The sequence below is a fragment of the Dermacentor albipictus genome, chromosome 6 (assembly GCF_038994185.2).
Source record: "Dermacentor albipictus isolate Rhodes 1998 colony chromosome 6, USDA_Dalb.pri_finalv2, whole genome shotgun sequence".
Classification (NCBI taxonomy): domain Eukaryota; kingdom Metazoa; phylum Arthropoda; class Arachnida; order Ixodida; family Ixodidae; genus Dermacentor; species Dermacentor albipictus.
Window position 1 is genome coordinate 46,557,543 of NC_091826.1, and position 27,619 is coordinate 46,585,161.

A 27,619-nucleotide genomic window follows, 5' to 3' on the forward strand; every position below is an offset into this window, starting at 1 on the left:
CATAGAGATCGGTGTGTGCTGTTTGTCCGCGGAAAGGCCCTCGCGTCGCGGCTCCCGATTTCGACGGTAGCTTAGTGCTAGTGTACTAGGCACTGTTTTGCATCATGAGCACATGTTCGAGATAACTTTATTGAACTGGTAACTATTTCGTGTCGGCAACAAACTGCAGCAGGCAAGGGAAAAAAAAAAAGACGGCGAGAAACCGGCCTGCCAGCGCCGCCTCCGTGGAGGGAACGTCAGAGAACGTCACATCAGCTGCGGCCAAACGACGGTGAGGAGTGTGCGGTTGTCGGACACATCGGACGATGAAAATTTGCCCGGTTTGTCGCACGCCGGACGTCCGATCCGGCGCTTCGGCACGGCAAAAGACCTCGATTCCGGCTGCCGTTCAGGCGCGTCGGACGCCGGATCGGACACCGAATCGGACCGTGTGTTAGTTGGCGAACACGAGCCCATCAGCGCGCCGTCCGTGCACCTCCGTCTGCTTGCAATGGTGGATGGCCTACGGGCTTCTTTGACGCCTACTGAGCACAAATTCATGATCACCGCTCGTATACACGCTTCCTACAGCGCTAGCTGTGGTGTTTACGAGATTATGTGCCCTCACCTTGAATTGGCGAGACCGCTCGACATGATCGCATCTATTTCTAGTGCGTGAGGCTTTCCATTGACTGTCACTACAACTAACCAACGTTTTGTTTATTTTGTGCTACAGTGGGTCGTGACGATTCCGTTCACAGCTTCAAAGTGGACAAGAAACAGTCGTTTTCTCGCTCGTAGAAGCATGAAAAAGTGGGCTTGTGCTTGGCAATGAACTTTGACCGACACGCTTGCTTCCGGCCGGAGCAGCAGACGCGACAACTCGCCGTTTGTAGGCTGCCGGCCGATGGCGGTATCCCTCGCGAACGGCAAGATATTTACCTGCCGTAGAGAGGATCGGTCCAGGAACGATTCTTGAGGCGATTTTTGTCGCTGAATGCGAGCATGGCCACGCCGGTTCGCCGTGCAGAGCGGAATCGGAACATTATTTTTCGATGAGTTCGCACTGACGCAATGCAGTCGATCGGCTCGTCGGTCGTGCAACGGGCGGCGCGCCGGCAGGAAGCCGCGTCCACTTGAGACACCTCTTACGCGACGTATGTAGTATACATACGTTCCAAGTTTCCAACGTTCTGCCGTTCCGCTGGTGGATGCACCGCCACGGCATCGATCTTTACCATTCCTGCCGCGGCCGTGCCTGTCGCCGAGCGTAGGCTTAACTGGATTGGGCGGAGCTTGCAACCTTGGGGAGTAAAGTGGTAGTATTTAATCACGTGATATTCAGGTTGGTTCCAGATCACGTGGTTTTAAACTCTCAATAGATGGTTTTTGGTCACCTGATCTAAAACTCTGTACGTCGTAAAGCCGGCTCATGACATCCTTTTACTACGTTTCTGAGAGGTGGTAGTAAAACGATGTAATGTAACGCATTTTACTGCCGCATGCCAGAGTAATTTTCTGGTGCAAGGTAGTCTTCAAAGCTCATGAGCCGCAAAAACCCCAATGTCGGCTAACTTTTGTTTACAGTGTACTACTGTACTCGCCTGTTGTATGAGCGATTAAAACTGATACTACTTCCTTCTAGCGCCCTCTCCATCACCACCATGTACATCATAAACAGCAGTGGGGATAAAGGACACCCCTGCCTCAGTCTCTTGTTGATATGAACTTTCTCCTCTCTCCTCAACCCTTTCCATTCAACGCAAACGGTAGTTTCTATGTAAATCTATCTCAAAAGCTGTAGACTTCCCCTTCCGGAATATCCCACAATATAATGCGGTCTACGTTGTCATAGGCTCTTGTAATGTCTAAAAAGGCCACATATAATGGTCTGCTTTCTGCTTTTGATATTTCAATGCACTGAGTATGAACAAATAAGTTATCATCTAAACGCGTACCAATTCTGAAGCCATTCTGAAGTTCTCCTAAAATGCTATTATTCTCTGCCCATGCTTGAAGCATTAATTTCATTGCCTGCATTGCTAGCCTGTATATTACCGATGTAATGGTCAACGGACTCTACGAGTGAATTCAATCTTTCTTCCCTTTACCTTTATAAATTAAATTCATTCTTCTTTGTTGCCAACTGTCTGGTATTCGTCTATCTTCTAATGTTTTTTTTCCACTGCTTTCACCAGACTTTTCTTACTTTTTGGTCCTAGTTCGTAAATCAGCCTAACGGGAACCTCGTCCAGCCCTGTGGCTGTGCGCTTAGGAATTTTCTCTTCGGCTTTCTTCCAGTTTAAATTTGTCAGCACCAGCTCCTTTTCCACCTAGGTCTCTTTCATGCTCTTTTTTTTCTTCAAATACAACGTCGGCATTGCCTTGGAAAGATTCGGCATTTATTTTTCGGGTGAAATTGGTTGCCATTTCACCTTCCAGTCTGTTTTCATCCTCGTCTAGAATGTGTTGTTGTATTGGTGTCGACTTCCTGGCGAATCATTTTATGTGGTTCCAAAATATTCTAGGTGCGGCTTTCTTTTTCTCATGTATTTCTGACAACCAACGTTCACTTTCACATTTTAATTTTCCTTGCGCCAGTTTAAACCATAGTCTTTTTCTCCCGGTATATTTCCCATTTACTGGCTACTTCATCCTGCGGCAACTGCGCCTTCTCTGCCTGCCTGTGCTCTTGGGATGCTTTTTGTCGTTCGGCGATCGCTTCTCGTACCTCCCTGTTGCAACAGCTTTTCGGTTTATTTTTTCCCTTCGAACGAACATGTTTCTCTTTCCGTATTTCTGTCGTTATTACACTTATAAGCTGACCACGTTCCCACTCTTTAGTTGGCCATTTGCCACGTTCTTCCTCGAATCTAGTGACTATATTCGTTATTTGTTTAGCGTTCAAATTCGCACTGGCTATTATGTACTCCTTGCTCTCTTTCCCAACTACATATCCCATTTTCAAAATGATGGGTTTATGGTCACTGCCGATGCTGCTATACCCTTCCTCATCAATGACCACTTCTCTCAACTTATAATTAATTCCTTCTTTCATCAGACAGATCACTCGGCCAACAACGCCACCTTTGGGCAGCCGGGCGGGCGAGCAACATTCATTTTTTTTTTTTTTGACAGCGCTTGTCATCTCGGAAGCCATTGCATGGGCCGGGAAGCATGGTGGCTCGGCTCGACTTGTGTCTTCTCGCGCGCGCAAGGCAGCAAGGCGACAAGGGTTACTCGAGACGGTCTTACGTGCACTACTCTACATTTCGTCGGTGGTCGTTCGCGCTGTGTAAAAGCGGGCGCTCACACAGTCAGTCAGTCACTGTGGCGAACTCGCCAACAACTGAAACGAAACAAGCACAAACCTAAGCGCTAAACCACTATATCACACGCGTTGAGTGGCAGATGCTTTATATTAACGCAAAATCCCACCGCGCATGCTTGGGATCGGCAGTTTTCTGTTTTGTTTGCCCTCGCGAAATGCCGCGCCATTCTGAGAAAATGGGCGGATACACTAACGTATATGCAGGGCTTCCATCCAGCTTTCGTCAGCCTTCCGCAACAAGTCAAGCGCATTTCACCCCGGCAGGGAAATTGGGCCCTCCGTTCGAACCTGGCCGTGGCGCGAGTCTGCGAACGACAATTTCTCGCCTTCCAACCTGCGTCACGTGAGCAAACGACCTCTTTTTTCTTTTTTTTTATTCGTTGGGCCATTCTGTAAAGCGTAATCAATAAGTTGAGCAGATGTAAAAAGAGAAAAGTTTGTTGACAGGAAAGGTGTAAATGTCGGCCGAAGGAGCTCGCATCAGCCTTGCGATTCCAGAAATGGGCAAAGAGTTACGTAGACACAGATAAAAGAAAACTGGAAGCGAGGTGACCATCAAATACAACAGTGACGGCCACTGATCAGTCGACTGCGCGCCAAAGACAACGCGCGCGGTTCTTACGGATGATCGACACGCCTTTGTCTTGAGATTATTGAGGAATAGTACTGAGTTAGACGGCCTCAGTGTTTCCATGCGCGAATGTGCGCTACGTAGAAATTAGTGATCACCTACATGAGGATGCACATTGCATAAGTACTACGCACCCGCGATCAGGCACACGCGCTCTATCATAAATTCCGCAATTGCGAAATCTTATATTGCCCAAAATGTCAAAAAGCGCGGGCCAAGCAACTCGCCCTTTCGCTGTTCCAGCTTCGCGTAGAAAAACAATAACATCAAGAAAAGCACTAAGAGAAATTGTAGCATACAAACGTTGTGCATGCGTTCTAGCGAACTCCTACCTCCTCGTATGGTAATTCCTGCACGACGATACACAAAGGACGTGAAAGGGTCCCAAGGGAAGCTCCTATTATTGACAAGCACTTGTTATGAACCGAGTATTGTAGAGGACCTTGCACAATATTTCGTAAACTGTGAGACGGCTGCGCATGCGCTGAGCAATCAGAAATAAACAGCAAAAAAATGGTCAACTTGTCAAATTTTTTTCCTTTTTCTTTTTGTTGTCCTCGTTATGCCCCAGTTCTGCCGGCAAAGGGAAACAAAGTAGGTGTTTGGAAAGCTGGCACGAGTGTATAAATAAGTGTGTGAATAAGAGGGAAACTGAAAACTTTTTCTTAATCGGGCAGCACAAATGTTAAATTGGTTATATGGACTCAGAAAACTATGTCGAATCAGTAAAAGATGTTAGCTCAGTCTTCTGGAAACATCGCAACGTTTGCTGATTGAACTCGAGGAATCTCTGCTGGGAAGCTAGATTGTAAGACATCATTTTGTGAAGTTAAACTGCGCTAGGGACGAGACGACTTTGCTAAGTGCCGCGAAATGGTTTACGTGCAGACATAACTCCGGTTCAAGCTGGTATTTGAAATCACCTGCCAGAGTAGCAAGACAAGTGAACTGGATTCCGCAACTGACCTGGCGATTAAGCTATGGAGGTCCAAGGGTGCTGCGCGCAATTCCGATGCGAGATGATTTCTAAAGGCAACAAACACAGAACCCGGGGACGAAATGTATGGAAGACCCCGTTTCCCCCACTGGGGCTATTTTCTGCATACGAAGGGTTCAGCAACGCTATTCTGTCTTCGAAATCATGGCGTCCTATTAACGTCAGTAGATCGCAGTGTGGGTGCAGAATGTCAAAGAAAAAAAATCGTGAAATTTCGCATGCGCTTTTTTTCCCTCTCTCTGCTGCTGATGAACGACTCTAGAATGAAATAAAGCTCCCCCTCCCCTATATTCTCTCTGAAAGACCCAGAAACAAAAATTTCAGGAGGTATTGAAGCATCAAGGTAATTCTACTCATGGTTCCTATGACGTGTGGCTCGCGTTTTGGGGGCAGAATCCGAAAAGGCGAAGCTTGCCCTCGGTGTTCTCCGCTAATAACCAACGAATCTGCAGTAAATAACTGTTGCGCGAAAGACCGAAATTATTTGCCTGACATACTGAAGTCCAGACGTATTTCTTGCCTACCGCAGGGTAACTCTCAAAGCCCACTTGCTGGTGGTACCAAGTACGACGGCCAAAAGCGCTCGAAGCCTTCCTTCCTGGTGCTGACCGGCGCGTGCTTGCTTGCTCTGCTGCTCAGCGCCATCGTCCTCGTCGTCGTGTTGCACATGATCTCAATCTTCTACGCTCCCTCGGGTCAAGAACACGCAGGTCAAAGCAACACCAACACGAGCACAAAGAGTCCGCGGTTCGGCACAGGGGTAGCCGACACCAGCGGCGTTGGCGGAAGCGCAACCGAGGTGGGGAGGGTGCAGACTTCGCCTCCCCCCTATTCTTCATGGCGACACGCTTAGCGCGTCTTCTCAAGGGCGCCGTAGAAGCTCTTGCCGATGTCTCCCAACTGGGCGACGAGCTCGCGGACTCATCCGTAGCGGTGTGCCACTCTGTGATCGGCCGTTTTTCGTATTCCGGGGTGGCCACATTCGGCAAGGTGTTCGCGCTTCTGGAGAACCCAGGAGCCCGTGTGATTCATCGATTACCGTGGAACGTACCCGGACATTAGCTGGCGTTCATTCAGGAGTCGCCTGACCTTCACCGAACCTCTGGCGAGCCGATCGGATTTCGTCGTCGACGGAAGCGCTGACGTAGCGCGGCGACGCACTAAATGTACTGCCGACCTGCCATATGCGAGAGTGTGAAGGTGCTGCCGGCATCTCGCACCTGGGGTTTTCGTTCGGCGCCGTAGCACCCATTCTTTACCTGGTTCTCGGCAAGCAGCTTCTTCACCGCAATGCGCCGTACGCCCGAATCGGGGCTCACGACTTGATGGCGGCACCGTAGTTTGATCACATCAATTACTCTTCGACAAACACAGATGCTTCCCGTCGGTGCTGCAAGCGGAGCGGCGGCGCTGCAGGCGGAGCGTCGGAGCTTGGACTTGCAAGCGACCGACGCGGCAGTTGAAGAGGGCTGGCGCGCGCGCAAGAACACGATACGGGAAATCACCAACGAGTTCGACGACGCCATTACAGCGGCGAAGGTGCACGGCGCCATGACGGATCAACGAGCATTCTTCGCCTTCCGGTTGTCACCTTTTCCGTGGAGAGGAGGAATGGTGGGAGGATGTGTGACGTGCCGCTGAGGCACGGCGCTGACGTCGCTCGTGTATTTGAACGTCACAATGTTTCCTCGATGAACCCAGAAAAGAGGTGCGACATGTTCGGCTAGTGGTGATGAAGAAGGCGCATGAAATTATCCGCCCGCTCCGTATGCGTATCGTTCTCCCAATTCTTCACTAATGGGATAATCCATTGACGATAATTGATTTCATCGGAGATTTGGCACAGTATACTCTAGCTCACGAGTTTCGGGCTTCTCTTTTGTTTCTTTTTTCTGCTGGGCGTGCCTAGGTAATACTGCTCGGCAGAGAGGGACCAATCGAAAGGGCACACCAAAGGGAAATTCTTTGTTAATCGATTGTGTCAAAACGCGATTAGTAATTTCGCTATTCCTATAAGAAATGAGGATAAGACAAGCGGCTATAGATGCCGATGATTTCTGCGGTGGTCTCGCTCCTTAACGCATGTGCCTGCATTTTACTACCGTAAATCAGTTTTTGTGGGTTAATAATGCATATATATACTCCCGTACGCTTAAATTCTAACGTTCGCGATGTCCTCCGCACAACGCGGTTCTACGAAGTTTCGGCTGAGAATTTGCATGGGCGAAAAAAAAAAAACATGAGGTGGAATCTTAGCTGGGCCTTGAAAGGCAAAGTTAGCGGCAGGGAAGCCATATAGAACTAAGATTTGTTGAACCTACCCCAGTACAAAGTATTTGACCGCTATGAGAACAAGCTACCTGGTATGCTCCCTCCTTCGGTCGTTGAATCAATGCTGCAAAGGTTTCGCCAAGACCACTTTGCTCCTCAGGCAACTGCTTATGCTTCCCACTATATTAAAGTCCGTACAGTCGAATGCTTTTATAACGAAGTCCTTGGGGCCTCCAAAATCATTCGTTATGCGGGGCACTTCGTTCTAAAGAGATCGCGCACCGCACAGCTCGCAATTGGACCCAGACAGAATTATTCACTCGTTACACAGGTCATTTAGTTGTGGACGCGTTGCTTGGGGAGACCATCGACTGCATATCGCGAGCACGCCTTACCAGCTAATGCTTACTGGTCTGTGTCCTTTTCGCTCGTTGCAATCACACCTTGATCTTCTGGCAGCCTAGAAAGTTTACATTTCCTTGCTAATGTAAATTTGCAATAGCAGAGGTCGAAAGATGAGAACAGTCTTAAATTTATTATTTCGTGGCTTTGATGTTGAAAAGAATGAACATTCTCTCTGCATGTGACCTCTACTGGCTTTTTTAAGTCTCGGTTGATAATCGTAGTAATTGAACGTAGGATGTTACGAAAGATAATAAATCCAGGCAAAAAAATGTAACGAGCATACTTTCGGGACGAAATCCTTGAGTATTACGGATGCCGCGTGACACTGCTAGCTTGATTTCTCGATTATACCCATTGAAAAAATCGGGGAATGTTTGGATTGTACAGCCACCTAAAGCTGGGCATGAAACTTACTCCAGGCCATAGTGAAAAAACGTCTTACTTCAAAACGAAATATAAACACGATCTTTAAGTATTAAATGGCAGCTACAAACATGTTTTACTGTTTTATTCTACCATAGTAGAGCCACCAATAAGTTCAATTAAATATTTAGCAAGCGGCAGAAAAGAAAGCAAAACCGTCCTGGATTTCGACCCAGCCATTTCGAATGTTAGTGAACTATTGGAACACAGTTTTATTTCGTGATGTCCTCTAAAAGGATTTAGGCAGAAAATTTAGGTGCTAACCAATGAGTTGCTGAAAGATCAGAGATAGTGTGCGCGATTTATGCGGCGTGAAATCTATATCACTGGCCTTTCAGTGAACGTCTAAACATTCTAAAATATCATAGGTACGCCGATACGTTTGCTTAGCCAAACATTCGTTGCGACTCAGCCAACATTTGTGTCAGACCTCGCTTATTAGGCGAGACGCAAGTCCACACGATCATCGTTAAACTAATCTGGAACCGTGCTCACTGAACGACTTGTCTTGACTTGTCTTGTCTCCCAAACACTGGCGCATACCCACTATGGGGGATTGGCCAAAAGGCAAGCTGTTTCCATTAAGAATTAAAACGAAACCGGATCTCAATGGCAGAGCGTGGGACTAAATTATTGTGGTTGAAAAGTTTAATAGAAATATTTAAAGAATTTTGAGATAAAATAAGCTAACATAAAAATAGAACAACTTTGTCATACAGTCAATCCCACCTTCTTCCAGATCCCCTCCCCCTAACTTATCCTGCCGAAGTATAGCATGGCATGCCTATTGGAGGAGGAAATATCTTTAATGTGTCCTGAGGAACCCCTCCCCACCCACTCTTGGTTTAGTGGGCGGCAGGGGTCGCGGGCCGCACCCACGTTGGGACGGGAAGCCCATGAGCCTCCGCCCTTTCGTGAGCCCTCTGGACGGCCCGGAGCTGGGTCTGGTGGTCGTCGCTTTGCAGGGCGTCCACCCAGTCTTCTTCTTTAGTGAACACGGTGCCGCTTAACGCGGAGCCTTGCCAAAGCATGTGCGCTAGCGAGCAGTAAGATTCACCACAATCCGGACACTGCGGCTCTACTTCTGGTGAATAACGGCTCAGTCTGCCTCTCAAGGGGAACGACCCTGTCTGAAGCATTCTGAATATCGATGACTGTGGTCTCGTGAGTTTAGCGTGGGGGAGTGGGAAGGTCCTCCTCGACAGCTGATAGTGTGTTGTTACTTCGTTGAAGGTGAGCAGCGGGTCTCGGTGCTCCCCTCCCTCCCCGCCACCTCGCTCGCCACGATCGCCGCGGTGCGTGAGTCCTCGCGCGCGTCCGTTCGCCAGCTCGTTGGCGTTGGGAAATTCGGGTTGCACGTCGGCCCCCATGTGGGCTGGAAACCATTTGACGAGGTGCTGACCCGCGGCTCCCTCGCTGCCGAGGACGGCGGCCGCTTCCCGGGATATCGAGCCCGAGGCGATTGCTCTTGCCGCCGATCGCGAATCTGTGTAGACGTGAGGACGTTCGGGGTCTCTCATTGCCATGGCTATTGCCAGCTGTTCGGCCACTTCGGACGTTACCCTCTTGACCGATGCTGCGTTAATTATTGTGCCATCCCAGCGTACCGAGACAGCCGCGTACCGGTCGCTGCGCCCATACTGGGCCGCGTCTACAAATGCCGCCAGGCCCGGGCAGTTGGCGGTCGATTTCAGCAGTGCTCGGGCCTCGCCTTTCGGCGCCCCTCGTTGAATTGCGGGTGGACGTTTCTCGGAAGCGGTTCTACCTTGAAAGTGCCCCTTACCGCCGCGCTGAGCGCAATCTTGTGTGCGTTGCACTCTGCCTCGGCATTTATCCCTGCTTCTTCTAGGATGCGCCTGCCGGCCCTGGTGGTCGACAGCCGCACGACCTGTGCCTTGGTCTGCGCTTCGATGATTTCTGATAGTGAATTGTGGACCCCTAACCGATCGAGCTGCTCCGTGCTTGTAGTGATCGGGAGACCTAGCACCCTTTTGACGCTCTTGCGCATCAGTGTCTCTATTTTGGCCGCGTCTCTCTTGGTCCATTTTAGCGCCGAGGCTACGTAATTGACGTGACTCATGAGGAAGGCGTGGTAAAGTCTGATGAGACTGCTCTCGCTGAGCCCTCCTCTGCGGTTCGTCACCCTGAGGATCAGCCGGAGCATGTTCTCCGTTTTGGACGTTAGTTTCATGACAGTTTGTGTGTTACCACCTTTCGCCTCAATTAGCAGCCCCAGGATTCGTATAGTGTCCACTCTGGGAATCGGCGGGCCGGCATTCGTATGTAATTTGATCGGTATTTGATCGATCGGCGTCAAATTCCTCATGCCTTGTGTTGAGGGCCTGTACAGCAACAGTTCCGATTTGCTGGGTGACATACGGAGTCCCGTTTCCTTCAGGTACTCTTCCGTTGTGTCCAGCGCCTCTTGAAGAGCCTGCTCGACTTCTGCGTCGGACCCTCCTGGGCACCACACCGTAATGTCGTCTGCGTACAGGGCGTGATTGACGTTGGTCACTCTCGTCAGCCGGCCAGAGAGCCCTTTCATTGCCAGATTGAATAATAGTGGGGAGAGCACCGCCCCTTGTTGGGTGCCCCTCGCGTCCAGCGTGTGCCAATCGGACGTGGCCTGTCCAATTTTGATCGTGGCTTTCCTGTCTCTGAGGAAGGAGCCTATGTAAGAGTGGAATTTCCGGCCGAGCCCCATCATCGAGATCGTTTCCATTAGAAATCTGTGTTTGACCGTGTCGAACGCTTTCGTTAGGTCCAGGGCCAGTATGCCCCTGGTGTCTCTGGTCATGCCGTCAATTATATGCTTTTTGAGTAGCAACATTACGTCCTGTGTGGAGAGGCCCGGTATGAAGCCCACCATGTTATGTGGGAAGAGGCCCTCTCTCTCTATGTACCGGGATACTCGGTTATGTATGGCATGTTCGGCCGTGTTGCCTACGCACGAGGTGAGCGATATTGGCCGCATGTTCTCCGCCGCAAGTGGTTTACCGGGTTTCGGTATAAGTATGACCGAGGCCTCTTTCCACACCTCTGGTACTTCTCCCGTTTCCCACACTCTGTTGATTTCTTCGGTGAGCTTCTCGACCGACCTTCCGTCTAGGTTCCTCAACAGTTTGTTCGAGACCCCGTCCGGGCCTGTAGCGGAGCGTCCGTTGAGGCCTTGTAAGGCATCCCAAATTTCTGATTCCGTGAAAGGTGCGTCGAGTTCTTCGACCTCTGCCCCGGCGTATTGTGGATAGTCGCCGTCGCCTGACGGGCCCAGTGGCAGATACGTCTCCGCCAGCTCCTTTAGGAATTCGCTTTCCGTTTTGCTCTGCTCCTTTTGCTTTTGTAAAATCCTATCGATTGCCAATCTCTGACTTCCTTTGGATTGTTTGTCGCCTAACAGTTGCTTTAGGAGGTTCGATTTGCGCCCGGTTCTCATTTGTCCGTCTACCGACGCGCACACCTCGTTACACTGTTGCTTGGAAAGCTCGATCGAGTGCGCTTCTATCTCCCGGTTTAGTGCCGCTACTTTCTTTCGTAGTCTGCGATTCAGTCTTTGCGTTTTCCACCTGGCCGTGATGGAATTCTTTGCCTCTAATAGGTGTGCCAATCTCGCGTCCATCCTTTCCACGTTCAGTTCAGTTTGGACAACCCTCGTCGCGGTGTTAACGTCCTCTTTGAGCCTTCTAAAAAGACTGTCTAGATCCGCGTATTCGTTTGTGTCTTCCTTCCTTATTTTGCGGAAGGCGTCCCAGTCGGTGACCTTAAATTCTCTCGGTGGTGCCGCCCTGATGGGGATCGTGACCGCCAGTATGTAGTGGTCGCTGCCGAGGTTCTCGTGCAGGTTGCGCCACTCGGCCCCTCGCACGTTCTTGACGAAGGTCAGGTCGGGCGTCGTGTCCCGCGCCACCGACGTGCCTAGTCGAGTCGGATAGCGGGGGTCCGTCACCAGCTCTAGCGAGCACGTAGTGACTGCCACCAATAGCCGCTCTCCCTTAGGCACTGGCCTTGCGTAACCCCATGCTCCGTGGGGCGCGTTAAAATCTCCTGCCACTATGAGAGGGGCCCCCCTGGCCATTGAGGCCGCCTTCGTTATTATCGATGTGAACGACTGTCTGTGGTCAGAGGGCAGGCTGTACACGTTCACTACGAATACGCTGTTTTTAAGCCAACTGTTCGGTATGAGTTCGATCACGGTTACCTCCACTTTCGCGTTGCCTAATTTCAAATCTCGTTCCTGGAAAGAGCATTTGTTCGCGACGAGGGTCGCCACTCCGCGCTTACCCTGTTCGAATTTCGACGAGGCTACCCGGTAGCCGGGCAGGGACACCTCGCTACCCAAAGTTTCTTGTAAGATTATGACGTGCGGTTTGTCCGCCTGTGAGGCAACGAACTGTAGCAGCGGAGCCTTGCGCTTTTTGAAGCTAGCGCAATTCCACTGCCACACTAACAGCTCTCTAGTTGAGTTGGTCGCCATGATTGATGCCTTGGATTTGTTTAGCACCCACAGGCGCCACGTGTGCTCCGATACGCGTCACTCTCGCCGCGAGCGCTACCATGCTCTCCGCTAGTTGCTGGACCATTAGCTGCAATGAGCTAATCGACTGCTTAATTCCCAATAGGACGCTACTGGACTCGGGTTCCACCGGGTTTCCCTCCTCCGTCAGGGGAGGGGCCCTGCGTTTGACCGAGCGAACCGACTGCTCCCCTTGCGGGGTCGGTGTACTTTGCGGCACCTGCTGCTGCTGTTGGTCGACTAGCTGAGGAGTGGAACCGTGTTTCCGAAACGATTCGAAATCCGCCCTCATTTGCTGAATCTCCGCCTTGAGGCGCGTGTTTTCTTCCGCTAGCTGAGCTATTCTAGAGTCTTTTTTGTTATGCTTTGGCAATGCTACATGCGTTACCTTTGATTGTGAAGGCGGTTTTGGCTTGGCCCGGTCCGCCCAGGTCGGCCCTTCTTGAATGCGCACTTGGGAGCGAGAACGGCCTCTCGATCGGCTGCGCTGTTGTAGTGTCGGCATTGTCGAACGTCCTCCTCTGGGGGCACTTGACACGCTGGAATCACGTGATCTACTCTCTAGCTGTTGCGGATGCCTATTAAGATTAATATTTTTTAAGCCGCACTGCTGGTCCCTAGGTTCGGCATTTAAGAAGCATGAAGTATGAGACGAATTCGCATATTGCACAGACACGTACTACAGAGAAAGGGTACAGCGTCCCAAAGTTTCTTCCGCCCTGTCCTTCTTTCTATCATTAAAAAAAAACATTAGAAACATTTTTAGTATTACTCCAAAAGATTTGGCTTCCATCGTACCGACACGTCACGTGACAAAGGCAGTAAAGCAAGGTTATTTGAGTTTTCATTACATTAAAGGCGATAATGGTGACCTATGAAACATACGGTGACAGAGGCGACGAATGTAGGCAAACCTATGAGTATTCCAATAAGAAAATTATCCATTAGAAAGAGTCTCGAAGCAATATTTAACACCAATCCGAATAATTTTTTTAAACGTCTTTATTTCTGTATTTAATAGGCGAATATAAACTAAAGAAGGGAAAAATCTGAGGAGCACAAAGCAGAAATTGTTTTTCTCGGCAACCGCTGCACGTATTACGGCAAGGGCTGCCGCATCTAAAGCTAAAAGTTAATATCATGTAAATACAGAGAGCAGATTTTTCTTTACACGATTGACGTTCTTGCAGAAATTCTTCGAGACTGCGAAATACTGAAGAATCACGATTACAACTACCGGCATTAAATAGAATAAACAATGTCGCAATTCTGTAAACTACCTCTTTTGAGACTCCCAAGGCGGACAAAATTTATGTATGATGCATCACTCTGAAGTATTCCGCAAATTTTTGGTGGTACATATATAAAAACCTCGCGAGCATGGCAACAGTTCCCCTTTCTAAGAACCCAGCTTGTCATTTTGGATACTCTAATAGATGCCGTTCACAGAAGCATGACACCTGCATTTGTCATAATGTTACGAATTTATAAAGCTCCTGCATCACCTATATTTTAAATACAAATTATTTAGAACTGTTTGTTAAACGTTCGAAGCCATAAGACAAACTTTTTCAACAGTCGGCAGGAAGCAGCCTTCTATTTTTAATGCAACACCTTTTATTTTAATCGGTTAAGCAGTTGTCTACTGAGGACACTTGAACGCTTTACGCCTGTTCGAAAAGAAAAATTGTAGTTTACGTTTCCTCATCAAGCGTCAATCTGAGAACTGGAACCTAAGCTTAATTTACCAAGGCAAAACAGACAAGAAATCTCGCAGCAGAATTTACGCTCTTCAAAGCACACTGATCGCACTTGTAAATTCAGGCATTCTTTCGAGTGTAGCGCCTGCGCAACAGGTCCACGCACTTTGTACACTCTTCGATTTACAGTTGTGAAACAAGAGTTAAGAACATCGGATCCTAACGCAATAACAGCTGATATTGTCTGTTAAGACATAATCAATGTTAAAGGCGCCAAAGGTGAACGCCACGTATCCTGACAAACTGAAACACTAAGAAAAAAATACGCGAAAAAATTCAACGGACACCTTTAACAATCAAGCCCATGGAGCCTTTACTGCAGTTATTACGGCAAATCAGTGTGATGCCAAAAAAGAGAAACTAAGTAAGAACAAATGAACGACACACAGTGACAGAAAAGAGAAAATCACCAAGAAATCGAGTAGCTCTTTTTTTTGCTTTTTGTTATTCACTTGCAGAACAGGAAGCAAAAGAAATAAATAAATTTTAACTGCACTGACGCATCTAACTGTCCATTATTTATGATGATGACGACCATCATTTCTCAGCACGGTGCTCTCTTCTAGCGCGCCATCTTCATCGGGGCTGTCCAGAACGATTGTCAGTGCAAAATCATTGGTGAATTCCAATGGGGGATTCAGAGCACTTCCGGCGCAACAGTTATTGCTCTTTCTGGAGCAAACCTGTTCTATTGGTACATCTGGAACATTCCCATTGCAGATTCAGAGAACACGAATCTGGACGTGAGACGAAGGACTTCGTGCAGCAGTCCACGGACTGCACCGGCAAATCGGGTGGAGGGGAGTGGCAGCCCCCGTGACGTACTCTTATAAGAATGTTTGCGTCTTCTGCAGCTCATTCCCTAACAATAAACGTCATCCATATTGCATGCCTTCTCATTCTTTAACCTGTAATCCTCAACGTATCAGATATGCTGCGGTGCGTTTAATGCACAAACATTCTGATTGAAGCATGGAATACGTAGAGTATAGACTATAGTAATGTCTTGGATACGCTGGACTGGGTTTACAGTTGTGATTACCTCCACCAACCAATTACTAAATAGTGAAATACTATGCCGAGTAACTTCTGAATATCAATGTGTGTATGTATTTTTGTACAAATCTGCTCTACATGGCCAGAAATAAAAGTGATTAAGTTTTAATATGCTTTCTATGCGTGTGAAATTGTGTTTGGGAAAATCACTGGGATAAAATTGAGCTATTCGTCGTCCATTGCAACCGGACGTGCGCCTGATCGAGCACCCTGCTTTTCCTTCTGTGAAGGCTAAAACATGGAGCCCATTGAGTGTTCTTGGGCTCCACTATCACTTCCGGTGTATGTAGTCCTCAAAAGCATAACCTTCGAGATCTATTTCTATGACTGAAACAGAACCGGCATCGGGGCTTGGATTTGGACGCCAACTCCGCGCTTCATGATTTGCCGTTTCTGACATAAAAAAGAAAAAAAAAGCGCAGCGGAGGGCATCACATAAAAGGATTATACCTGGGATTACGTAACGTTTTTTTTTTCTGCAGCGGTGGCGTAGAGGTAGAACACCCGCCTCGCGTGCAAGAGGTCCGTGGTTCGAATCCCGGTGCCGGCAATTTTCCACCGGATTAAAAAAAAAAATCCGCATGTTGTTAAAATTGCATAAACAAGCCTGGAGTGTGGCCTGATCCCGGTGACCTGAACCGGTAACGCACTCCCTCACCAGAGCAGGATTGGCCACCCTGGTGCAGTACTTGGCCACAACCTCCTATATGAACAACACAACCAAACCCCGGCCCTCAGTCCCCAGCAGCTGCGAAGCAACTGACCACGGCGGCGGTCAGACCTGCGACGCTGCAGAGGGTGCTAAGAATCACTGGCTCCGGACAGGCCGCCATTGGAATATGAACCTGGCAACGTTTAACGCTAGAACGTTATCTAGTGAGGCGAGTCTAGCAGTGCTATTGGAGGAATTAGAAGGCAGTAAATGGGATATAATAGGGCTCAGCGAAGTTAGGAGGCCAAAAGAAGCATATACAGTGCTAAATAGCGGGCACGTCCTGTGCTACCGGGGCTTAGCAGAGAGAAGGGAACTAGGCGTCGGATTCCTGATTAATAAGAATATAGCTGGTAACATACAGGAATTCTATAGCATTAACGAGAGGGTGGCAGGTCTTGTTGTGAAACTTAATAAGAGGTACAAAATGAAGATTGTACAGGTCTACGCCCCTACATCCAGTCATGATGACCAGGAAGTCGAAAGCTTCTATGAAGACGTGGAATCGGCGATGGGTAGAGTGAAAACTAAATACACTATACTAATGGGTGACTTTAATGCCAAGGTAGGCAAAAAGCAGGCTGGAGACAAAGCAGTGGGGGAATATGGCATAGGCACTAGGAATATCAGGGGGGAGTTATTGGTAGAGTTTGCGGAACAGAATAATATGAGGATAATGAATACCTTCTTCCGCAAACGGGATAGCCGAAAGTGGACGTGGAGGGGCCCGAACGGCGAGACTAGAAATGAAATAGACTTCATACTCTGCGCTAACCCTGGCATCATAAAAGATGTGGACGTGCTCGGCAAGGTGCGCTGCAGTGATCACAGGATGGTAAGAACTCGAATTAGCCTAGACCTGAGAAGGGAAAGGAAGAAACTGGTATATAAGAAGCCGATCAATGAGTTAGCGGTTAGGGGGAAAATAGAGCAATTCCAGATCAAGCTACAGAACAGGTATTCGGCTTTAACTCAGGAAGAGGACCTTAGTGTTGAAGCAATGAACGACAATCTTGTGGACATCATTAAGGAGTGTGCAATGGAAGTCGGTGGTAACTACGTTAGGCAGGATACTAGTAAACTATCGCAGGAGACGAAAGATCTGATCAAGAAACGCCAATGTATGAAAGCCTCTAACCCTACAGCTAGAATAGAACTGGCAGAACTTTCGAAGTTAATCAACAAGCGTAAGACAGCTGACATAAGGAAGTATAATATGGATAGAATTGAACATGCTCTCAGGAACGGAGGAAGCCTAAAAGCAGTGAAAAAGAAACTAGGAATTGGCAAGAATCAGATGTATGCGCTAAGAGACAAAGCCGGCAATATCATTACTAATATGGATGAGATAGTACAAGTGGCTGAGGAGTTCTATAGAGATTTGTACAGTACCAGTGCCACCCACGACGATAATGGAAGAGAAAATAGTCTAGAGGAATTCGAAATCCCACAGGTAACGCCGGAAGAAGTAAAGAAAGCCTTGGGAGATATGAAAAGGGGGAAGGCAGCTGGGGAGGATCAGGTAACAGCAGATTTGTTGAAGGATGGGGGACAGATTGTTCTAGAGAAACTGGCCACCCTGTATACGCAATGCCTCATGACCTCGAGCGTACCGGAATCTTGGAAAAATGCTAACATAATCCTAATTCATAAGAAAGGGGACGCCAAAGACTTGAAAAATTATAGACCAATCAGCTTACTGTCCGTTGCCTACAAACTATTTACTAAGGTAATCGCAAATAGAATCAGGAACACCTTAGACTTCTGTCAAGCAAAGGACCAGGCAGGATTCCGTAAAGGCTACTCAACAATAGATCATATTCACACTATCAATCAGGTGATAGAGAAATGTGCGGAATATAAGCAACCATTATATATAGCTTTCATTGATTACGAGAAAGCATGTGATTCTGTCGAAACCTCAGCAGTCATGGAGGCATTGTGGAATCAGGGTGTAGACGAGCCATATGTAAAAATACTGAAAAATATCTATAGCGGCTCCACAGCCACCATAGTACTCCATAAAGAAAGCAACAAAATCCCAATAAAGAAAGGCGTCAAGCAGGGAGATACCATCTCTCCAATGCTATTCACAGCGTGTTTACAGGAGGTATTCAGAGACCTGGATTGGGAAGAAATGGGGATAAAAGTTAATGGAGAATACCTTAGTAACTTGCGATTCGCTGATGATATTGCCTTGCTTAGTAACTCAGGGGACCAACTGCAATGCATGCTCACTGACCTGGAGAGGCAAAGCAGAAGAGTGGGTCTAAAAATTAATCTGCAGAAAACTAAAGTAATGTTTAACAGTCTCGGAAGAGATCAGCAGTTTACAATAGGCAGCGAGCCACTGGAAGTCGTAAGGGGATACATCTACTTAGGGCAGGTAGTGACGGCGGATCCGGATCATGAGACAGAAATAATCAGAAGAATAAGAATGGGCTGGGGTGCGTTTGGCAGGCATTCTCAGATCATGAACAGCAGGTTGCCATTATCCCTCAAGAGAAAAGTGTATAATAGCTGTGTCTTACCAGTACTCACCTACGGGGCAGAAACGTGGAGGCTTACGAAAAGAGTTCTACTCAAATTGAGGACGACGCAACGAGCTATGGAAAGAAGAATGATAGGTGTAACATTAAGGGATAAGAAAAGAGCAGATTGGGTCAGGGAACAAACGCGAATTAATGACATCTTAGTTGAAATCAAGAAAAAGAAATGGGCATGGGCAGGACATGTAATGAGGAGGGAAGATAACCGATGGTCATTAAGGGTTACGGACTGGATTCCAAGGGAAGGGAAGCGTAGCAGGGGACGACAGAAAGTTAGGTGGGCGGATGACATTAAGAAGTTTGCAGGTACGGCATGGCCACAATTAGTACATGACCGGGGTTGTTGGAGAAATATGGGAGAGGCCTTTGCCCTGCAGTGGGCGTAACCAGGCTGATGATGATACGTAACGTTGACCACGTGGGATTAGGTACCATAATGCCCGATGAAAGCAAACTACCTGCAGTTGTTCATATACGACCAGCGGCTGCGGCAGGGTTTTTGTGCAACACTACAAATAAATCAAAAAAGTTGCGGAGCTCTATGACGCGCTCTCATGTGTCAGGAACGTTGTGACACCTTGCAGTTGGTCGTACAAGTTCGCGTTCCTTGTGAGAGGTTCGCATCTGAACGTCTGCAGCTACAACCAGAATATCTTGCTACAATCGAGAACACTGTACACAGGTTGCGGGCCTCAAGCATTTTGCATTCTGCAACCCCACCAGAATCTGGTCCTTGTGGCCGGAGTTTGAACCCACGATCTCTTTTGCTCATCAGCCTGATGTGTAAACTTATGATCACTATACCGACAGACAGGACAGGACTTAGCTTGGCTTGACCCGGACCTGACGTGGCCCGACCTGACTGACGGAGAGATGGAGGGACAGACTGACAGACGCAGAAAAAAAAAAGCGAAATCCGCGATAAAGCACACATTTATTACAGTGTGCTGGGATGCATCCTCTGCGCGTAAACCCTACAGAAGAGGTTCACGCGCGCGAAGCCCTACACCCTGATCGCGCACTTGGTTTTCGGGTTCATCCTCGAACCTTCCTTGCAACCATAGACGCGCGCGAAGTCGCTAGAGTGCATCAGGGGCAAGTTGCAAATCATCTCGTGATAGGGTCGCAGTCCGCACGAGAACCAGCAGTGGAAGGCGAACACGGCGGCGTCGCTGGGCACGGGTCCGAGGTTGATCGCCGGGGTCGCGTTCGCCCTTCTCGCCGCCTCCCAGGTTCTCCAGACCACGCGCAGAGCAGCGGCTGCGGCCGGAATGTCCGCGCCGACACCGTCTTCGTCTTTGGCAGAGGGCGCCAGACATCTGCGGCCGCATTTGCGGAACATTTCTTTTGTTCGCGAGCACTGTCTTGAGCATTGCCCCCCCCCCCCCCCCTAAAAAAACAATTTGCGCACTTCTACAGCTGTTGCTGTAGCCTCAGTCGGAGACTATTGCAAGATTCGGAAGATGGGTTCGTACCCTAGTGAATACTAGCCCCTTTCGTTCCATGGACGGAGGAGCTGAGCTTGTCATTAGTACTGTTTCATTTTTGCAGCATTTCTTTGCAGTGTTTTGCGGAGCTTCTGGTCGATGGCGCCGCAGGTAATCCCTCGGGGCAGCGCAAACTGGAGCGAGTTTATTCTGACGGAGGACGTAAAATGTGTTGACAACTGGGGTCTTTCGACGAAATTGGGCCATTTTCGGCCAGAATTCGGAATTACAGAGGGGGCCCAAAATGGGTGAGAAGACACGCCATCAGCCGTCAAAATTAGAAAAAGAAAGAAGCGCATATATATAAGCAGTAGAAGGGATACAATAGACGTCTGTACGGAAAAATTATTAGCGCTAAGAAAAGGAACCATTGCTGCCTTCAGCTCTATTCTACTTGGTCAACATTCTCAGATAGACCTTCGTTTCGTTTCGTTTTTGACAAGACGTTATTAGACCTACAGTTCACAAGCTCACGTGGAAACATATTCCGTTTTCTGACTTTCTGTCAGAAAAGTTTGTCTTAGCTTAGAAATCTGTACTTGAATAAGTGTTCAATGCGCTCATGTCTCGTTACTCTAAAAATTGTGAGCGTATTTGTCAGGATCAGTTTTAAATTGATCATTTTTGTGCTGGCAGAAAAACTTAAGGCGTAATAACTTCGCACACAGCAATTGCTAATGGTGGGTAATTTATCTCCCTTCTGCAGTTGAGACCGAGAAGTGTAATGATCATGTTTTTAATGCAAGTGTCATTGCATTTCGATGTACATTTTACAACATCGCCACATTATTGAGCTCGTTAATGGACGCAAGCATACTACAATACTCCAGTATTAGTCGAACGTTTAACAGACTAAAGAGAAAAAAAGATAAGATAGACACCATCCTACATATCCAAGCCTATAATTCCGAACAACACAATATCGTCAGATCTCTCGCCGGCACTCCCAAAGTCTGGCATGAAGCAATACACTGATCCTGCATAGCTGTGCACATTTTCAAGTTTAATATAAACATTCTTCACACTAAGCGTGTCTAACAATTTCAGAGCACATGCAAACCACGAAGCATTGATCCGATAGGGTTATCTCACGGCGTCACGTGGTAGCTCTATCTTAGCTGCATCGCATGCGACGACAGCGCCACACGTCGCAAGGAGGGGTCATGGACCCTGCTCCTCCATCCTGGAAAGTTGCCTTTTCTTTTTCACTCTCATTTTCCTTGTCACGTACTTAAACCTAATCATCTGCGATTTGTTCTTTGTTATTGGAATGCTTCAAATATCGAATACTTCCTTTCTTCTGCGCTTTTCCGTAGCTTCGTTATCTGTTGGCATCAGCCACAGAAGTGCTAAACGCTTCCCAGCTGTACGACGGGGAATCAATGAACCGCATAAATGGACACTGAAATGATTTCCATCGCTTTTTATGCGAAGCATATTACTAGAGCTCAACCCAGTTCCTCAGGCGCGGCGGTGTTGCCTTCGATACCACGTGACACCGTGACGTCACGATAGAGGAGAAACGGGGCTCGAACTCCCGCCGTCGCTCGCTGCGTCGCCCCCGCATCGGACGCGGTGAGCGTCGAGCAACACAGCGTTCGGCGCGACAACGATTTATTCATGAAGTGCAACGCCGCAGACACGGACACCGACGACACCGGCTTTTCTGCGACGCGAGCTCCTTAACGCTGTCGCGTTAAAATAAAGGCTAGTATGCTTCGCATCCTGGGCTTAACCTTAGCTAAGCCACAGCCATTTTTTTTTTACTTGCCTGAAATTGGCGGCTGTAGTCTCTGAGGCGTTCGCCAGCCTCGCCACCGATTGGAAGTAGAGCGTGGCCGCCATTCGGACGCCCAGTCCGGCCAGGGCGAGGGCGTAAGGCCTTCCCGGTCCCAGCCACGGGAACTCCAGCTCGGGCGGCACCAGGCTGTACCCCCGCAGGGTGCTGGAGTCCTCGATCTTCCACTCCTGGTTCATGAACCGGAACTCCGGGTCCCGCATGAGACCACGCATGGCGCCTTTGACGGCCACGTAGTTGTAGAGCGGCTTCATTTTCATAGGGGGCACGGATGCGTAGAAGGCGTTGACCTGTCGTCGAGAACGTGGAAGACGCTAGTTGGCTAGAGGGAGCGCACTCTGCGCTCTTGAAACAGTTTCACCTTTTGAGGTGCATATTTGTCCTACAACAATTATCGTCGTCTGCCTCAATTGCTTGCGCTTTCGTTTTTGAAAACGCTGCGCTCGCTACTTTTCTTTCCGGAATGCTATACGTCACGCTAAAAATGCGCATGCTTTTCGTGACTTGAAAGTACCGGGAACGCAGTGTTAAAGAAAGGAAGTACGGGAAAGATAGATCACGATTATTCTTGTGGCACAAGATAAGCGCCAAAGGGAGGAATCTTTTTAAGGGCGTAGAAAATTTGCCACCTTTTAGAGTGCATCTTGTCCCCAAATAGTTATCGTAATGTGCCTGGTTTGCTCTTTCTTTCAGGAAAATTCTGCGTTCGCTATACGTTCCTGCACAAAACGCCGTGTCGTGTTGGTAACACAAATGCTGTTATCAGTACGGCCGTATGCTGCGCGCGCAGCGTCAAAATATATATAGGCACGCAAGACAGGCGGTGAGTACGGCGGGAGGGGGGAAGGGGGGGGCGTAGTGTGCCCCAAACTGTGCAAGGCTCTGTTAGAGGGTGGTACTAAACGCTGTGTGAGATTGAGCCACCTCACTCTCGGTGGAGCGAGAAAAGACGGGACGTGTCTTCGCTTTACCTTTCCTTTCTTTCACATCCCGTCCATTCTCCGCATATGATAGTGACCGCAAATAAAGAAAAATAAAGATTCCGGGGAGAAGCCAGGACCAGACTGCACGCGAACTGATGCAGGCATATCACATAAAGAAGATAGACCAAGACTGTGTTAGTGACGCTTCCATTAGGTTGTTTCGATCGGAGATAGATTTTTTTGATAATCGGTTGCCCCGCTGGGCTGATCAATGTTCATGGGAGCTGCGTTCTGCGCATGTTCTATTTGTCTATATATGCCCATGGGTTGCCGTGAATAAGACAGTTGAAAGTTACCGCCCATGTCGTATTTTTGTGTTCTCTTCCACTGTTCCCATCATTATTTGCCATCAATATGATATGCAGTAAACACCAACTAGGCCAAACTGAAGTTCTTCTCGTCCGTACACGTTGCTCCGAGAATAGCGAAGGTGCTTAGATTCGACGAGAAAAGGACAAATTGAGCATTTCAATTTGCCTCGTGCTTGTTCTGCTATTCGTAATATTTGCCACTAACCTGTATAACGCAAATTCACAAGCGAAAGCAGATAAGGTTCGCCTATTTCCACGCCGAGTTTACAATTACACCCCAGAGGGTATTAAAGTTTCACTCCACACCCTCTGTTACGCCTAGCTATTACTCATTTAGCTCGTAGCATCTCATAATAGAGGTGTGGGCGAGAACATAATGTCAGAACCAAAAATTTTCACACGCATAAGTGTGGTAATGGGTGCTTGGCACTTCTTCGAGCACCCTATAAGAAGAGTCTTCTGAGGATTGCCGCCAACTCCTATGAGCAGCAACTCGCCAGTACTTAAGGTAGAAATCTTCAATATTTTTGTTGACTGTACGGCAGAGCAGTGCCGATATGTATCGCCTAACGGAAATCTCCGCTGGAAGATCTCTCCCGTGAATATTATGAGCCCCGCCTTCGAACTTTAGGCCGCTGTCAATGATTCATTTTTGATTAAGACGTGGACTTCGTTGCTTAAGCAGTTCACTGCTAAGCGCGGTATAATAAAATGCGGAAGTTTAATGGGCCAGTAACGCGATGCAATGTGTAATTGACAGATGAACTCAACACCAACAGCCCGAAAGAAGCGGGAATTGTTTATCACAAGAACAACCTGGTCGCCTTAATAGCCAATACAGGATGATAAAAGGAGAGCAAACGAAAGTGTACTTGAGTTTGGCAAGAGAAAAAATAGAGTTTGCCCTGCGTCAATGTGGTATGTAACGCTGGGGGAAGTGTAATGAACCGACTGATAAAGGCGCATCGAATAAAGGAAACTAGATACGGCCGGCGTCAGCATCTGGAATAAAACAGCGTATCAATTACGCTAATTGTCAACTAGTCCTTTATTTGTGCATCACAGGCCATGCGCAATAAAACATTTAATGGAGAGCTTCTTTCGTCCCCGGAAGAATGTTACGGACTCCCACGTTTTCTGCCTCAAAAGCACATGCATATCACGGAACCACCTTCCACAGCTAGCTAGTGGCATCGTTTTTGAAATATTTTTTCTACTGATTATATATGACTTTGTATGTGTTGTATGATTTCAACGTTGTATTGAGGTTTCGTGTTATCCACGGTGTTGGATTAGCCTCTATTTCGTTGCTAAGCGCGCAAGACCATAGGATCGAATCCCCGCCGCGGAGTCGGCATTTCGATGGGGGCGAAGTGCAAGAACTACCCGTGTTCCATGAAGTGGGAGCACGTTAAAGATCGGCAAGTGGTCAAAAATAGGATAGTCCGTAGTTGAATAGGATAATAGCATAGTCCGTAGTTGGAAGAGGTGGAATGCCTCATAAACAAATTGTGGTTTTGGCACGTAAAACACAAAAATTGTACTCAGATTGCGTATGGTTGTGTAAGCTGTTTCGCTGTGCACACGCTATACAATAAAACCTCCTTACAACAATATTGAAACGTAATGTAGCGTTACTTCGTTATTGATATCGATATCGCACGTACTGCACTATGCGTCTGTATTGTGGTTCATCGTTACTTCGTTATATTCGTTATTTCCTGACATCTCTTTTCGTTATAACGAGGTTTCACTGCACTTGTTTCGTTCGCGCTTTCTTTTGTCCGTGTGCCATCGGTAATGCGCATTCGCACTGACGACATTCTAAAATAAATCACTGCAAAAAATAAAAACGCCCACCTTCTCGGGCTTGGACATCGACCGGTACAAGAAGAGGGCCTCCTGGTACGGGTCCTTGGGCGGCGGCTTGCTGCTGCCCACCAGCGTCCGGTTTTCCTCGCCCAGCAGCTCCGCGAAGGCTCGCCAGACGTCGTTCGCCGTTTCGCGCACGTCCTGTAGAGTCGCCTTGGGCACGACCATCCAGATGTGGGCGTTGAGGGCGGAGCGGAAAGCCGCGTGCGTTTGTGCAAGGCAGTGGCTTCGGTGCGCGGTGAAGGCCTGCGAGTTGCGGAGCGCTCGACTTTACTGTAACGACAGGTGCCGCTAACTCGCTAAGGTTTGTATTTTTCGGGGCCATTGACCCAGCCGAGCGTGCTTTGCGAACGCGTTTAAATGTGAATACGCTGCGTCAGGTTGCACACAGGCGTTATTAGAGCAATGCTGTTTCTTTTCAGCCAGTTCCTACTTTTGGAAGTGATAACGAAAGCCGGCAACATAGCTGCTCTGGAAATGTGTGAAAGTGTGAATATGCTGCGTCATGTTGCATACAAGCGTATAAGCGTAATACTGCTTTCTGTCTGCCAGGTCCTACTTCTGGAAATGACAATGAAATTCGGTTATATAGCTGCTTCGTGAGAACAATTTATTTACGCGATTCTGCCACAGCGTAGGCACCAGCACTTCCCTCAACTTTTTTGTGGAATGTAGCTTTGTCGCGACGAAGTTTATTCGCTCATTACTTCTTGCCAACTCGCGTGCCGTAGTCGTAAAGTACATTTAACACGCTCTTCTCGTACGTCTAAGGGCGGACACTTAGCAAGCTCGAACTTTGGGCAAGACGTGAGATATTTTAGACTGGTATTACTAGATTTGATCTCGAAGCGCCAAGCCTGGCGTTTCGAAAATAACTCCGACGTCATGACGCAGCAGAATGTGTTAATGCGCAGAAATAATTGGGATGCGCGGTTGTCTTAATGCCTTCGCGCGCGCCCGTTGTAGCGAGTACAGGAACAGAGTGAGGCACTGTTTCATGACGTGATGATGGATACAGCCCCTGGTTGGCAGTCGAAACTGGTTCGGTGAAACAACTGTTGCGGCAACTTAAATTTTAGGGGTGCGGGGACATTCGCCACTATTCCATCTGGTGTTATGATGGTCTGAACCCTGTAGTTAATTGCAGGAAAGGAAATGACAAGTCGACAATACCACTCGATTGCTTGTTTACCCAATGCAGACGGAACGTACTGCTTCTCTGTGAACGAAAGAGAAAAAAGAAACTTACGCGCAAAAAAAAAGTGAGGCACTCCAGCCGTCAGCGTTAACCAGCGTCCTCCAACAACGTTCACTGGCGGGTAATGATTGTTTAGCGAACCGAAAAAAATTCCGCCTAGCCAGCGAGAACATTTAACAAATCGCACACATCTCGGACACCGAGTAAAACCTCCCGTCACGTTTTTTTCCACTTCGCCTTGCATTATTTTCCAGAGTAGTTGAAGGGGCGTAAACCGGAAATTATTCCACGGGCAGCAGAATATTACCCTACAGCAAAGTGAGAAGAAGTCCCGAGAAAAAATACCCCTTACCATGACGAGAAAAGGCTCCGCAAAGCAGAAAGCATGCAAATATAATGAACTCGTGCTGACGCCGCCCTGAATTTCAAGCGCAAGCTCGCCGTCACGTGACGGATTCTGCCAATGTCTGCTTTGGCCTAGTTAATCTTTCATCATTATGGAGGACTACATTTCAATCCAAAGAGCTCGGTGACTGAATTCGGCAAGTTTCAAGTTTGAAAAACTTCGGCCACAATGGCCAAAATACGAAAAAAAGATACCTCAAAATTTGTGAAGTCACACTGACCTGGCGCCGGTTTTTGTGGGCGGGAAAAACCGAGCAAAAGTAAAACTTTGACAATTTATTATCGTTTCCAGTACGCAACCTACTACCAAGAAATTGGCTAACACATAGTTTTGAAACAATACTTTATCAGTTCATAAAGAGATTTTGGCATTTCGCTTAAATGTTCCTCCGATCTCTGAGCTCTGTGCGAAGACTAAGAGCGCTTGCAAGAGTATACATTTGTGCTCGGCCCTCTCACCAAATGCCCCATGTGCAGCTATAGCGAGACCGGCTCGACTCACACCCAAGCCAGCACGAGCCTCAGAGACACCCGGCGGCGAGCAACACACCAGCTGCTACATTAGCTGCGCGGTGGACAGTTTGTTTCCCACGCATAGACCGCGGTTTGATTCCCGGCAGTGGTGGGTATTTCTTTCCAGCAGCTAACCAACACGAAGGTAAGCAAGTTTCTTAAAAGCGAAGAAGATCGCGCATACAGCTGATCGTCGCGAAGGAAGCACTCATTAGAGTGACGCATATAGCATCGCTACATACAGGACGTGTACGTGCTACGGGCTTACGTCGCGAGGTCACCACGCAGACAGTTTTGCCATAGAAGCGGTGGCGCCTCGCATCCACCCTTGGCGACTACGCTATAGTTCGACGGAGTACAGTTGAAACTCGATCTAATGAAGTGATGACCACGCTCGATTTATTTCGTTAAATCGGGAAGTTTGTACA

At 48.2% G+C, this 27,619-nt stretch overlaps 1 protein-coding gene and 1 long non-coding RNA gene across 9 annotated transcripts in view; one reads left to right on the forward strand and one right to left on the reverse strand.

Annotated features, from left to right (window-relative positions):
• The window catches only part of LOC139061031 (EEF1AKMT4-ECE2 readthrough transcript protein-like), a 186,164-nt gene that overhangs the window by 99,056 nt on the left and 59,489 nt on the right, over positions 1-27,619 (reverse strand). Inside the window, exons 1-2 of one of the 8 annotated variants that reach the window (XR_011515151.1) lie at positions 25,064-25,684; positions 21,883-22,199 (exon numbers count right to left, since the gene is read on the reverse strand). The exons of 6 other annotated variants lie outside the window; for them this stretch is intronic. The gene's annotated coding sequence lies outside the window, so the exon portion shown is untranslated. Of the gene's footprint in view, positions 1-21,882; positions 22,200-25,063; positions 25,685-27,619 lie in introns of those variants that run through there. One more of the 8 variants, XR_011515150.1, reaches the window with a different exon arrangement.
• On the forward strand, positions 3,144-6,801 carry LOC139046864 (uncharacterized). Its single transcript, XR_011506954.1, has 2 exons — positions 3,144-3,653; positions 5,468-6,801. It is a non-coding gene; the product is annotated as an uncharacterized lncRNA (long non-coding RNA).